This window comes from Heptranchias perlo, chromosome 20, assembly GCF_035084215.1.
Source record: "Heptranchias perlo isolate sHepPer1 chromosome 20, sHepPer1.hap1, whole genome shotgun sequence".
Lineage (NCBI taxonomy): Eukaryota > Metazoa > Chordata > Chondrichthyes > Hexanchiformes > Hexanchidae > Heptranchias > Heptranchias perlo.
The window spans coordinates 20399494-20412036 of NC_090344.1; the positions used below are offsets into that span (position 1 = coordinate 20399494).

At 43.5% G+C, this 12543-nt stretch overlaps 2 non-coding genes across 2 annotated transcripts; both read right to left on the reverse strand.

Annotated features, from left to right (window-relative positions):
- Positions 1–2808: 2808 nt before the first annotated feature.
- Positions 2809–2882, reverse strand: trnai-uau (transfer RNA isoleucine (anticodon UAU)). Its single transcript has one exon. It is a non-coding gene; the product is annotated as a tRNA-Ile (tRNA).
- A 6038-nt stretch (positions 2883–8920) lies between these two features.
- trnav-aac (transfer RNA valine (anticodon AAC)) lies at positions 8921–8993 on the reverse strand. Its single transcript has one exon. It is a non-coding gene; the product is annotated as a tRNA-Val (tRNA).
- Positions 8994–12543: the final 3550 nt, after the last annotated feature.

Consider the following 12543-nt stretch of genomic DNA (forward strand, 5'->3'; position numbering starts at 1 on the left):
AAGGTTCAAGGACCAGAGCACATAGATTTAAGGTGTTTGGCAAAAGAACCAAAGGTGACATGAGGAAAAACTTTTCCACACAGCGAGTGTTTAGGATCTGGAATACACCGCCCTTGGGGGTGGTGGAGGCAGATTCAATCATGGTGTTCAATAAAGAACTGGATAAGTATTTGAAACGAAAGAAAATACAGGGCTGCAGGGATAGGGTGGGGGAGTGGGTCTGTCTGGATTGCACTGGCAGAGAGCCGGCACGGACTCGATGTGCCGAATGGCCTCTTTTCGTGCTGTGACCTTTCTATGATTCTATTCTATTTGTAGGAGGCGATGCGAAGCGACCGGAGCGTGACGTAAATCGACCTGCTCATGTACATTCCCTGATAATAAATCCTAGTGTGATGCAAAGAAGAAATTCATAATTATGGTGCATATCTTTTATATTATACTGACTATAAGAGGTACTCGGTTCACCAGGGCGCCATTGTGCACATTGATTGATACTTCGCCGAGATCACAACTTACACTCCCAACTCCTCCGTCCAAGAAATAGTTGGGTGGCAATCCAGACTCTGCTGAATTGTGCAAACAGGTGTAAACCATCAATACGGAAAAGCACTTCTTGTCAAAGAAGGATTTTTGGTGAGGCGGCCAAAATGAAAAACTCTACAAATTCTGGCAGCAGTAAGATTCAAGCCCACATAATTCAGAGATGGAAGCCAGCATCTCAGAGAGCGAAGTTACTCACGCACATGGCAAACCCTTCAGATCTGAAGATAAAGGTCATAGAGCTGAAACGTTCCCTCTGGTTCTTTCTCCACAGGCGCTGCCTGACCTGCTCAGCGTTTTCAGCATTTTCTGTTTTCATTTTTGTGATTTCACAATGGCTGTTTTCCTGAAAACACCCAATTTGACCCAAGGACGCAGCTCGCACTTTATTTTCCTCACGCGCTTAAAGTCTCTCGTTTCCGAACAAAATCCCCTCCGCGCCGAACATTCAAAGGACCTTTCGCTCACGGCCAATCTCCTGTAATCGACACCTTTTCACCATTGCCGCTCTTCTCATTTCTCCTTATTTCTTTTCAATCGGACATTTCCACAGACCTTTTAAGATCAAGCGGAACATTTCCGACTTTCCTGCACCGCCCAGATTGCCAAAAATGCACCTTTCAGTCGTCATTCGCAGCTATGTAGCTCCGCCCTTCTCTCACGCACATCAACTGCTCGGGGAAAAGCGCCAACGACCATGGAAACAAAATCCAGTTCTTCAGTTAACATCCCCCGTATCACAAGATACCCCATGGAAATTTCACGGAAAAGTATGCGCTGTCCTACCGAATGCCAGCCCTGCTTTCTTTGAGCTTGTCTCTGGAGCAGATCGAAATGTATCGACTGGTTTCAAGGCACAAATGAACATTGGTGCGAACGGGACATGTGCCCCCGAGAAACAGCGGTCGATGGAGAGCAAACTTAAAGGCGTAAGAATGTGAAAGTGAATGTTAGAGTAGGCAAGGCCGCAGTAAAGTCTCAATGAAATAGACCATGATTGTGGAAGGAAGGAAAAGCTGGAAGAAGCGGCGGGTCTGAATTTTGGATCATCCAACAGAGACACGTGAGAGAACAAAAACAGGATACAGACAAAGGTGCTGGGGCAGAAAGGCAAAGAAAGAAAGAAGAGGAATGAAAAGAGAGTGAAAGAAAGAATGGGAGAGAGGGAGGTGAAAGAAAGAAAGAGAGGAAGAAAGATAGAAGGGAGAGAGAAAATCAAGCGTTCAATACTCACCCCGCAAACGGGCGCTGCTCCCAATCGGCTACACTTCGCCCCACAGACCCTCATTCCATTCAGACCATCCTACAATACACTGTCAATGTTGTGCAGTGAAACAGAGAGTTTAAAGGCATAAAGACACACACACCATCCTGCAATACACTGTCAATACTTTGCAGTGAAACAGAGAGTTTAAAGATACAGAGATACTTACATACTATCCTACAGTACACATTAAACATCCGTGCAGTGAGTCAGTGAGTTTACAGGGACAGAGACACTCAGCGTCCCACAATACACTTTAAATCATGTGCAATGAGACAGAGCGTTTAAAGATATAGAGCAATTCACCTTGTTTTTCAAAAGTGGCACATCCCAGAAGCAAGAGAAAGCGTGGGTCAGTCTCCCTCTCCTGATAGAGCTGAGGCTTGTCAGTCAAGAGTCCCCTCCTCCCTGTATTGGCCGTGGAGGAAGTGCAGAGTAGATTTAATAGAACACCTTCAGCCTGACCGAGATTAGGCTGACTGGCCTGTTATTACTTGATCTATCCTTTCTCCCTTTTTATACAACAGTACAACTTTAGCAGTCCTCCAATCCTTCGGCATATCACCTGTAACCAGGGAGGATTGGACAATTATGGTCATAGCCTCCGTTAATTCCTCCCTTGCTTCTGTTAACAGCCTGGGATATATTTCATCGGGGTCTGGAGATTCAGGTGGAGTGATCTGCGGACTTCATTTTCCTCTTTGCAAAGATTTTCACCGCAGGTCAAGATCACAAGTCCAGGTCCAAATTAGGACTACTTCCGGGTTTGAAACTCAAATTGTGAATTGTACCCTGATCTCAACGAGCCCAGAAACGAGAACGTGTCTTTAAGTTAACCCGTTGCTGACACATTCTATGAGAGGTCTGACTGCACAATGATCGGGCGTTTTGGAAGAGTCAATCTGATATCCGTTTCCTCCTCAAACCTGAACAAACACCAATTCCAAAGTGCCATTTTGTCGTTTAATTCCACAAATTAGGTCAAAATAATTCGTTACACAAGGCACTGCTGGGAGTTGAACCCAGGATCTCCTGTTTATAAGACAGATGCTTTAACCAACTAAGCCACAGCGCCCATTCATGCCAGCTCCGCCCCACCTCCTCTCACTAATATCTATCAGCGATACGTCACTGTCTGTTTGGGGTTCAGACCGTTTCATCTTTGTCTGTTTCGCTTGTCCGTTCACCTGTGCATCGAGATGCTGCCAGCATATTTCGTTTTGTTTATCTTTGTGTGTCCATCAATGCGTTGATATACGGATGAGCATGTGTACTTATGTTTGTTACATTAAATAAATTGCCGGTTTGGACAATTCTCGCTCTGAAAGTGAAGAACTATTGAGACGAACTTGACAGCAAAGTATTGTTTATTTTGGTGCTGAAAATAAAAAACCGGAAGAGGTCCAAAGAGGGAAAAGGAGAAAAACCTGTTAGGGAAAATGAGGACAACAGTCAAGATTTTTACCAGTATATTAAGTGAAAGAAGGGAGGCTGAGAGTAATGCGGGCCGCTTAAAGACAGATGGAGGTGATATTGTAATTGAAAATCATGAAATGTAGATTTGCTAAATATTTACTTTGCTTCGTTCTTCACAGAAATAAATGAGGCTAACATATCAGAGATATGAGGAAAACTGTAAATAAATCAAGGGGATTCAGTATATGTAAAATAATGGCAATGGAGAAAATAATTAGATTAAAGATAGACAAATCTCCAGGACCTGATGGTTACCATCCCAGGGGACTGAGAGGACTCGGTGAGGAAATTGTACATGCTTCAGTCATGATCGTTCAAACTCTCTTGATTCAGGAATTGTTCCTTTGATGGAAACAATTTCAATGTCACTCCATTATTTGGGATGGGGAGCAGAGATGATTTTCGAAATTATAGACCCATTAGTCTGACATCCGTTGTGGGGAAGTTGCCAGTATCCGTTATTGGGGAAAGAAAGATTGAGCACTTGGATAAACATGAATTGATCAGAGAGAGCCAGCATGGATTTGTAAAGGGTAAGTCAAGTCTAACAAAACTAGTTGAACTTTAAGAATATGTAACTAACGTGGTAGATAATGGAGTGTCCATGGTTGTTATATGATATTGACTTCCAGAGGTATTCGATAAGGTACCATATAAGAGACTGTTAACGACAATGACAGTGCGGAGAATTTAAGGCAACCTAATGAAATGGGTAGGGAGTTGGTTAGAAGGTGGGAGACAGAGACCCGGCATATAAATGACGTAGACCAAGGAATAGAGAGCCGTAAATCCACGTGTGTCGCTGACACCAAGATAGGTGTCACAGTGAGTCGTGTAGATGGAAGCATAAAGTTGCCAAGGGAAATTGATAAATTAAGTGAGTTGGCAAAACTGTGGCAGATGGAGCTGACATAGAATTATATAGAATGCACATCACGGAAACAGGCAATTTAGCCCAGCGAGACAATGCCGGTGTTTATGCTGCAAAAAAGCCTACGCCATCCCCATTTAATTTAACCCGATGAGCAAACCCTTATATTTCTTTCTCCTCCATTTCTTTTTCTAGCTTCGCTGTAAACGAATCCATGCTATTCGCCTAAACTACTCCTTGTGGGAGCGAATTGCATATTCTAACTTCTCTCTGGGTAAACGTGTTCCTCTTGAATGACATGTTGAATTAAATAGTGACTACCTTATATTCATTGCCTCAATGATTTGGAGTCCCCACCTCCACAAATGCAAACACCTTATCTACGTCCAACCTATCAAACCCTTGGATAATCTTAAAGTCCTATATCAGGTCACCCCTCAGCCTTCTCTTTTCTATACAGAAGAGCCCCAATCTGTTCAACCTTTCAATATGGAAAAGTGTGAGTTCATTGACGTTGGACTGAAGCAAGGCAGATCAGAATATTTTCTGAATGGTGAGAAGTTAGGAACTGTGGAGGAGCAGAGAGATTTAGGGGTCCAAGTACAGGAATCGGTAAAAGCCAGTGGAATGGGAGAAAAAATAATTTAAATGTCTCATGGGATGTTGGTCTTTATCTCAAGGAAGCTGGTATTCAAAGGGTGAGAATGTTACAGATAGAAATATCTGCTGAGACCCCATTTAAAGTACTGCATTCAGCTCTGGGCACCACATCTCAGGAAGGAAATATTGGCCTTGGAGGGGGTGCAGCGCAGAATGACCAGAATGATACCGGGGCTAAAATGGTTAAATTATGAGGACAGGTTATGCGGAGGTCGGTCCTCATTTTTCTCTTATGGATCTGGCCCCATCCGTTTACTGTGGACGGGAGCGCGTCTGATACTCAGTCAGTCAGAATCGGATGCAAATCACATCACGGGCACAGCGGGTCTGGGACTGGCGACTGGTTTTACATTGAATTTTTTTTACGGGATAGGCTGTACATTGTTTGTATAATAATAATAATAAGTTTGATACAATGAAGGTTTTTTCAGTTATTTCCCATTTCCACCCACACCAGTTTTAGACAGTAACAGGTAACAATGTTTAAGGGAAGTTGGTGGAATCAGTGTAATTTAACTTGATATATTGTAGAATTTCTTGTCTATCCCAAGCTCTTACCTCAGGTTTAGACCCTCACCTAGTTTAAAATCAGCCACTCACTGATATAAATAAACCAGTAACAACCCCGAAACCTCAGCGGGTATATTTGTTCCGATACTAAGTGACGGTCCCAATTTCCACTGAAATTCTCGATGAGCAAATACCAGAGGCTGTTTTGGGTTTGACAAACTGTGAAACAGATTGTTTTAAAAGCCGGAAAGAGGGAAAAACTCGTGGTTGATATTAAGTGTTATACATTAACTCTTTCTGTTTCCGATTTACAATTTATCTTTGTGTGTGACTGACAGGAGCGGCTATAACGGAGCCCAGTGACTGGGTAACGAGCTGCACTGAATCATTGTCCTGTGTTACAGACCGGCTCGTTAGACCTGTTCATTTCGTCTCATCTCATTGTCAGCAAACAGGAAATTACTGAAGTTAAGGCTGGTGAACAACAGCTCGAAATATCAATCCTCTCCACCATTGGGGACAGAGTCTTCCGAAAAACAGGGATTTTCAATCGTGCAAATTTCATCCACATTTTCTGCTCTTCATTTCTCTGATCTGTTTGATGCGGCTTTGCCTACAATTCACGACTTACATGAAAACCTCAATTTTACAGTCGATTTTCGGGTCAAGAGGTCTGGTGAGATTTCAAATAATTGAAATCCACCCTTATTAACGCCAATATCGTCACCTGCACGTTTGACAAATGCAAAGCGGCTTCACTCACGGTTTTGTGCACAACTCATTCAAAGATACTGTCGGTAATTGGAGGGTCTTTGAAGTGATGACACGAACATCACAGTTCGCGCTGCCGTTTTCCGCAAGACACTTCAGATTCATGGGGAATGATTTCGGTCTGGCGGTTAAATCCGTTCCCTCTTCACAAATCCCCCTTTGAACCTGTATCCTTTAGTATTTTTGAGAACCGATACCAAATCGGTTTGCCCTGTACTGTACATTACTTTTTAAAAATATTACAGATAAGCAGAGCACTTGAGCTGTCACAGCTGTGACTTTGACTTTTCTCCCTCTGCTCTCGATCTCCCCGGTAACTGCCACTAATCACAATCTTCTGTCACACTTCTCCATCAGAAAGTTCCGAGCCTCGGTTTTCAACTGAAATAACGCCCATCTCTTCAATCAACGACAGCCCAGAGAGAGATTCTCAATTTCATTTCACACTTTATCCAAATCCTCCTTAAAGCACCATCAAAAGTTGTCCTTTAGTTAATAATAAGATCAATAAAAGTTCTTATCTTCCGGGGTTTGGTTTCAGATTCCAGGGCTTTTAAAGTTCACTGCGGATATTTATCGAAGCGCATCTTGATTGGAGGCTTCTTGGAGAAATAGGAGAAAGATCACAAAGCGATAATTCAGAGACGGAAAATGAAGCTGTTTGACGGGAGCACTGATAGAACCGATTGTGCGCTGCTCTTGTGGCGCAAGCGCTCAGAGTGCGGTACTTTTATGAACTCCAGAAATGCCCAGGTTGTGAGTTTGAGCCTCATCTGGAACAATCGAACATTTTGAGTTCAAGGTACAACTGGTATGTTCCATAACGCATCTACTTCTTAGTATTCCCATGTGAGCACTTGGGTTCCTCTGGCCTACCGTCTTGCAATAGCAGGTGTGAATTTATTTGTTTATAGGGGGAGAGGGAGCGATTAGCGACAGCTGATATGGCAAAGGGGCCGGTACGAGATCTTTCAATCTAAAGAACTAAACATACAATTCTTCTTTTCGTTTAGCGGATATTCATCAGTTGGAAGTTTCGTGTGGGGAAAATCTGGATGGGAAATATTCTCCCTGGTGTCACTGTGTCACGGGTGAAATTATTCATCTTACAGATGTTAATACGCTGAAAGTTCGAGAGGCCTTTTCCAGCTCCCGTGTGGGGCAAGTTTAGCTTTTGAGCCACTATGTAAAGTGTTATTTTAAATGCTGCTAACGAATGACAAGACATTGTTAAATTATAGCTGCATCATTAAATAAATTTAAAACAGAAATAGACAGTTTCCTAGAAGTAAAGGGAATTCGGGGTTACGGGGAGCGGGCAGGAAATTGGACATAAATTTAGATTTGAGGTTCGGATCAGATCAGCCATGATCTTATTGAATGGCGGAGCAGGCTCGAGGGGCCGATTGGCCTACTCCTGCTCCTATTTCTTATGTTCTTATGTTCTTATTTGGCACAAACACGAAGAATTGTAAACTCACGAGTTCACTGTCCATGTTTCTTACATCATGTTCAACAGAAACAAGGATTCTCCTCAACACGCTGCTGACAATTTTATAACAGGCACCCTCACCCAATTTCGACGTCTACGATGGATAATTCAGAGTCCTACAATGAATATGTACGATAGGAACTTAACAAATTGCGAGCCTGCGTAGCTCAGTCGGTGGAGCAACAGACTTTTAAAACAGGTAGTGATCTGAGGATCCAGTGTTCTGGTTGTAAATTTTGAAACAGCTGGCAAGTTCTGGCTTCGCAGCGGAGCAACAACTACGGGACAGACGATGCCTGCAATGTGTTGTCAAAGCTTCGGTGTTATCTTGTTTCCCAGGGATGGGCAGTAATGCGCTGCCTGAAGCGGCAATTGCAGCTTCCCGCCAGCAACTTGTGATCGGACAGGCGGCCTGAATGTTGTTGCTCTCGTGGCCTCACTCAATGCGGGAGCTGGGGAACATCGAACATCGAAAAACTGATCTGTTTGTTGCCGCGGCTGCAATGCTGTTTATAACTGTATTTATGAACCGAGGCAGCGCTGCAGCATCCTTTAATGACCTCTCACAAATCAACTGAAAACAATCGCAATGTGCAGCTTTGAGAGGGGCTTCCTGCACAGTCGGGGCATGAAACGTGAATGAGGGCGAGACACTGTCTGTATATGTGTAGTGTTTGAATGTGTATTGAATTATACAGAGAATGGAAAATATATCGGTTCAGTGAGGTGTGGTATTTTATTCACATTTAACCACAGAATGAATTCTTGCTTTTTTTCAGACGTATTGATTTTTAGTGGGGAACTTTTTCAAAATGTTTCTGCCCGGTTTCGAACCGGGGACTTTTCGCGTGTTTGGCGAACGTGATAACCACTACACTACAGAAAATCTGCAATGCAGTTCACTATAGGAAACCCTCAGAAGATAGCTGCCGACTGCAAATGCTCTCAGTGTGGGAGACGGGTCCCTGTCCCGTTCAGGGAATTAAATTCTCCAAAATAGTTGACTGTATTAATTTCGCAGTACTCATTAAACTCTGAAAAAAGAAGAATAGTTGTTCAAATCGCCATTAGTCAACTAATAACTTTTTGTTTCAAGCTGACGGAAATACTGACTTTTAAAAAAAATATTCACCAGGCAGATTACAGAAAGTTCAGAGGGGAACTGAAAGTGGAAATAAGAGGGGCAAAGAGAGGGTATGAGAATAGACTGGCGGCCAACATAAAAGGCAATCCAAAAGTCTGCCACAGGCATGTAAACATGAAACGGGTCGTGAGAACCCGACTCTGATTCGGGACCACAAAGGAGATCGATTCATGGAGGCAGACCCAAAAATGCTTCTGCTCGGTTTCGAACCGGAGACTTTTCGCGTGTTAGGCAAACGTGATAACCACTACACCACAGAAACTCTGCTGGATAGATTGTTATAGGAAACCCTCAGAAGATAGCTGCCGTCTGCAAATGCTCTCAGTGTGGGAGACGGGTCCCTTTCCTGTTCAGGGAATCAACGACGACAAAATAGTTTACTGCATTAATTTCGCAATACTCATTAAACTCTGAAAAAAGACGAATAGTTGTTCAAATCGCCAATAATCAACTCATAACTTTCTGTTTCAGGCTGACGGAAATCCTAACTTTTTTTAAATTCATTCACCAGGCAGAATATCGAAAGTTCAGAGGGGAACTGATAGGGGAAATAAGAGGGGCAAAGAGAGGGTATGAGAATAGACTGGCGGCCAACATAAAAGGCAATCCAAAAGTCTTCCACAGGCATGTAAACGTTAAACGGGTGGGAAGAACCCGACGCTGATTCGGGATCATAAAGGAGATCGACTCATGGAGGCAGAGTGGGTGGCCCAAAAATATTGCTGCCCGGTTTGAAACCGGGGACTTTTCGTGTGTGGCGAACGTGATAACCACAACACTGCAGAAACTGTGCTGCACATGTTGTTATAGGAAACCCTCAGAACACTGCTGCCGTCTGCAAATGCTCTCAGTGTGGGTGACGGGTCCCTTTCCCGTTCAGGGAATTAACTTCTACAAAATAGTTTACTCTATTAATTTCGCAATACTCATTAAACTCTGAAAAAAGACGAATAGTTGTTCAAATCGCCAATAATCAACTAATAACTTTCTGTTTCAGGCTGACGGAAATCCTAACTTTTTTTTCATTCAATCACCAGGCAGAATACAGAAAGTTCAGAGGGGAACTGAAAGGGGAAATAAGAGGGGCAAAGAGAGGGTATGAGAAAAGACTGGCGGCCAACATAAAAGGCAATCCAAAAGTCTTCCACAGGCATGTAAATATTAAACGGGTCGTAAGAACCCGACTGTGATTGGGGAGCATGAAGGAGATTTGACTCATGGAGGCAGCCCAAGATTTTTTTTGCCTGGTTTTGAATCGGGGACTTTTCGCGTGTGTAGTGGACGTGATAATCACTACACCACAGAAACTCTGCTGCGCACGTTATTTAAGGAAACCCTCAGAAGACAGCTGCCGTCTGCCAATGCTCTCAGTGTGGGAGGTGGGTCCCTTTCCCGTTCAGGGAATTAACTAAGGCAAAATAGTTTACTGTATTAATTTCGCAATCCTCATTAAACTCTAAAAAAAAGACGAATACTTGTTCAAATCGCCATTAATCAACTAATAACTTTCTGTTTCAGGCTGACGTAAATCCTAACTTTTTTTTATTCATTCACCAGGCAGAATACAGAAAGTTCAGAGGGGAACTGAAAAGGGAAATAAGAGGGGCAAAGAGAGGGTATGAGAATTGACTGGCGGCCAAAAGTCTTCCACAGGCATGTAAACATAAAACGGGTCGTGAGAACCCGACTATGATTCGGGACCATGAAGGAGATCGACTCATGGAGGCAGAGGGGGTGCCAAAAATGTTTTTGTACGGTTTTGAACGTGCTGCACACGTTGTTTTAGGAAACCCTCAGAAGATAGCTGCCGTCTGCAAATGCTCTCAGTGTGGGAGACGGGTCCCTTTCTCGTTCAGGGAATTAACTTCTACAAAATAGTTTACTGTATTAATTTCGCAATACTCATTGAACTCTGAAAAAAGACGAATAGTTGTTCAAATCGCGAATAATCAACTAATAACTTCCTGTTTCAGGCTGATGGAAATCCTAACTTTTTTTAAATTCAATCACCAGGCAGAATATGGAAAGTTCAGAGGGGAACTGAAAGGGGAAATAAGAGGGGCAAAGAGAGGGTATGAGAATAGACTGGTGGCCAACATAAAAGGCAAACCAAAAGTCTTCCACAGGCATGCAAACATTAAACGGGTCGTGAGAACCCGACTCTGATTTGGGTGCATCAAGGAGATCGATTCATGGAGGCAGAGGGTTTGGCCCAAAAGACTGTGGACCAAACTCTGGAAAGTGGGTTGAGGCTCGATACCTCTTTTTCGGACGGCTCAGACACGAAGGGCCGAATAGCCTCCTTCTGTGGGGTAACTTTCTATGATTGTATGATTCCATGATATTATTGCCGTCTGTCTCGGAATGGTGTTAATATACAATCTACTATAAGTATACTTTAATCAAATTGGTGCCTCTGTCTCACTGCGAGAGAGAAGAGGCATTAATGTGTGGACATTGGCAGCAGCAGCTGGATTGCCCCTTTACTTTTCCTCCTGTCCCAATCTTCCTTTAACCTCCTCTGCTGGTGTTGCAGGTTAGAACAGCCATCGCCGTGCAAGGAAGCCTGAGAAGTCCATCAGGGGATAACACAAGAGACAGAGACAGGGAGAGATAGAGAAATGCATGCAATGAAAATAAACTGTATAAATAGAATTATACAGTCATTATTTTTTGAGTTCGTTCATGGGATGTGGGCGTCGCTGGCGAGGCCAGCATTTATTGCCCATCCCTCATTGCCCTTGAGGTTGGTTACAGTACAGAAGGAAGTTATTCAGCCAATCGAGCCCGTGCAGGCTCATCGTAAGAGCAATCCATTTAGTCCCAATCCCCCGCTCCTTTCCGGTAGCCCTGCATTTTTTCCCTTCAAGTACTTATCAAATTTCTTTTTGAAAGCCACGATTGAATCTGCTTCCACCATCCTTTCGGGCTGCGCGTTCCAGATTACAACTACTCGTTGGTAAAAAAGTGTTTCCCCATGTCGCCTTTGGATTTTTTGCCAATCACCTTCAATCTGTGTCCTCTGCTTCACGACCCTTCCGCCAATGGGAACAGTTTCTATTTATTTACTTTATCTAAACCCTACATTATTTTGAACACTTCTATCAAATCTCCTCGAAATGTTCTCTGCTCCAAGGAGAAAAACCCCAGCACGGGGTAAATGCGGTCAATTAGCTTCAATTCATTTATTTGAGCATTAAACAGCTCTTTAAACGTTGCTGTGACATTATGGTAGCGTGCCCTCGCGGTCTCAGGTGTTCCATCAAATTTCTACGGAGGCGTGGGTTTGAACCCCACTACTGTTAGAATTTCTGCCAATGTTCATTTTGGCTTGTTCGCTGAAAACCCGATTGTCGTGCGATGGAGCAGAGGATGTGAAAGAAGCTGAAAGTGAAAGTGCAGATATAATTTTCATCGCAATGACTGGACACGTTTCCACAGGTAAGGGCCTCTCACCTTAAGGTTCTTTCCAGCAGAGTGGGACAGGTGATCAAAGTGACTGGGCTCTATCGGCGCAACCAGTCAGTGCGCGGTCCTTATATGACAGTCCAGGGCCGGGAAATGGCGAGGTTGTTATTCGAGGCCCACCGAAACCAACCAATCCTTTTCCTTGTGAAAATTTCGGCCGGAGTTGAAGGTACAATTGGTGTGTTCCAAAATGCATCTAGTTATTTGCATAGCCGTGTGGTTCCTCTGGCGTATGCTGTTGCAATAGCAGATGAGAACATTTCGGACTGAAATGAGGAGAAATTTCTTCACTCAGAGGGTGGCGAACCTATGGAATTCTCTACCACAGAAGACTGTGGAGGCCA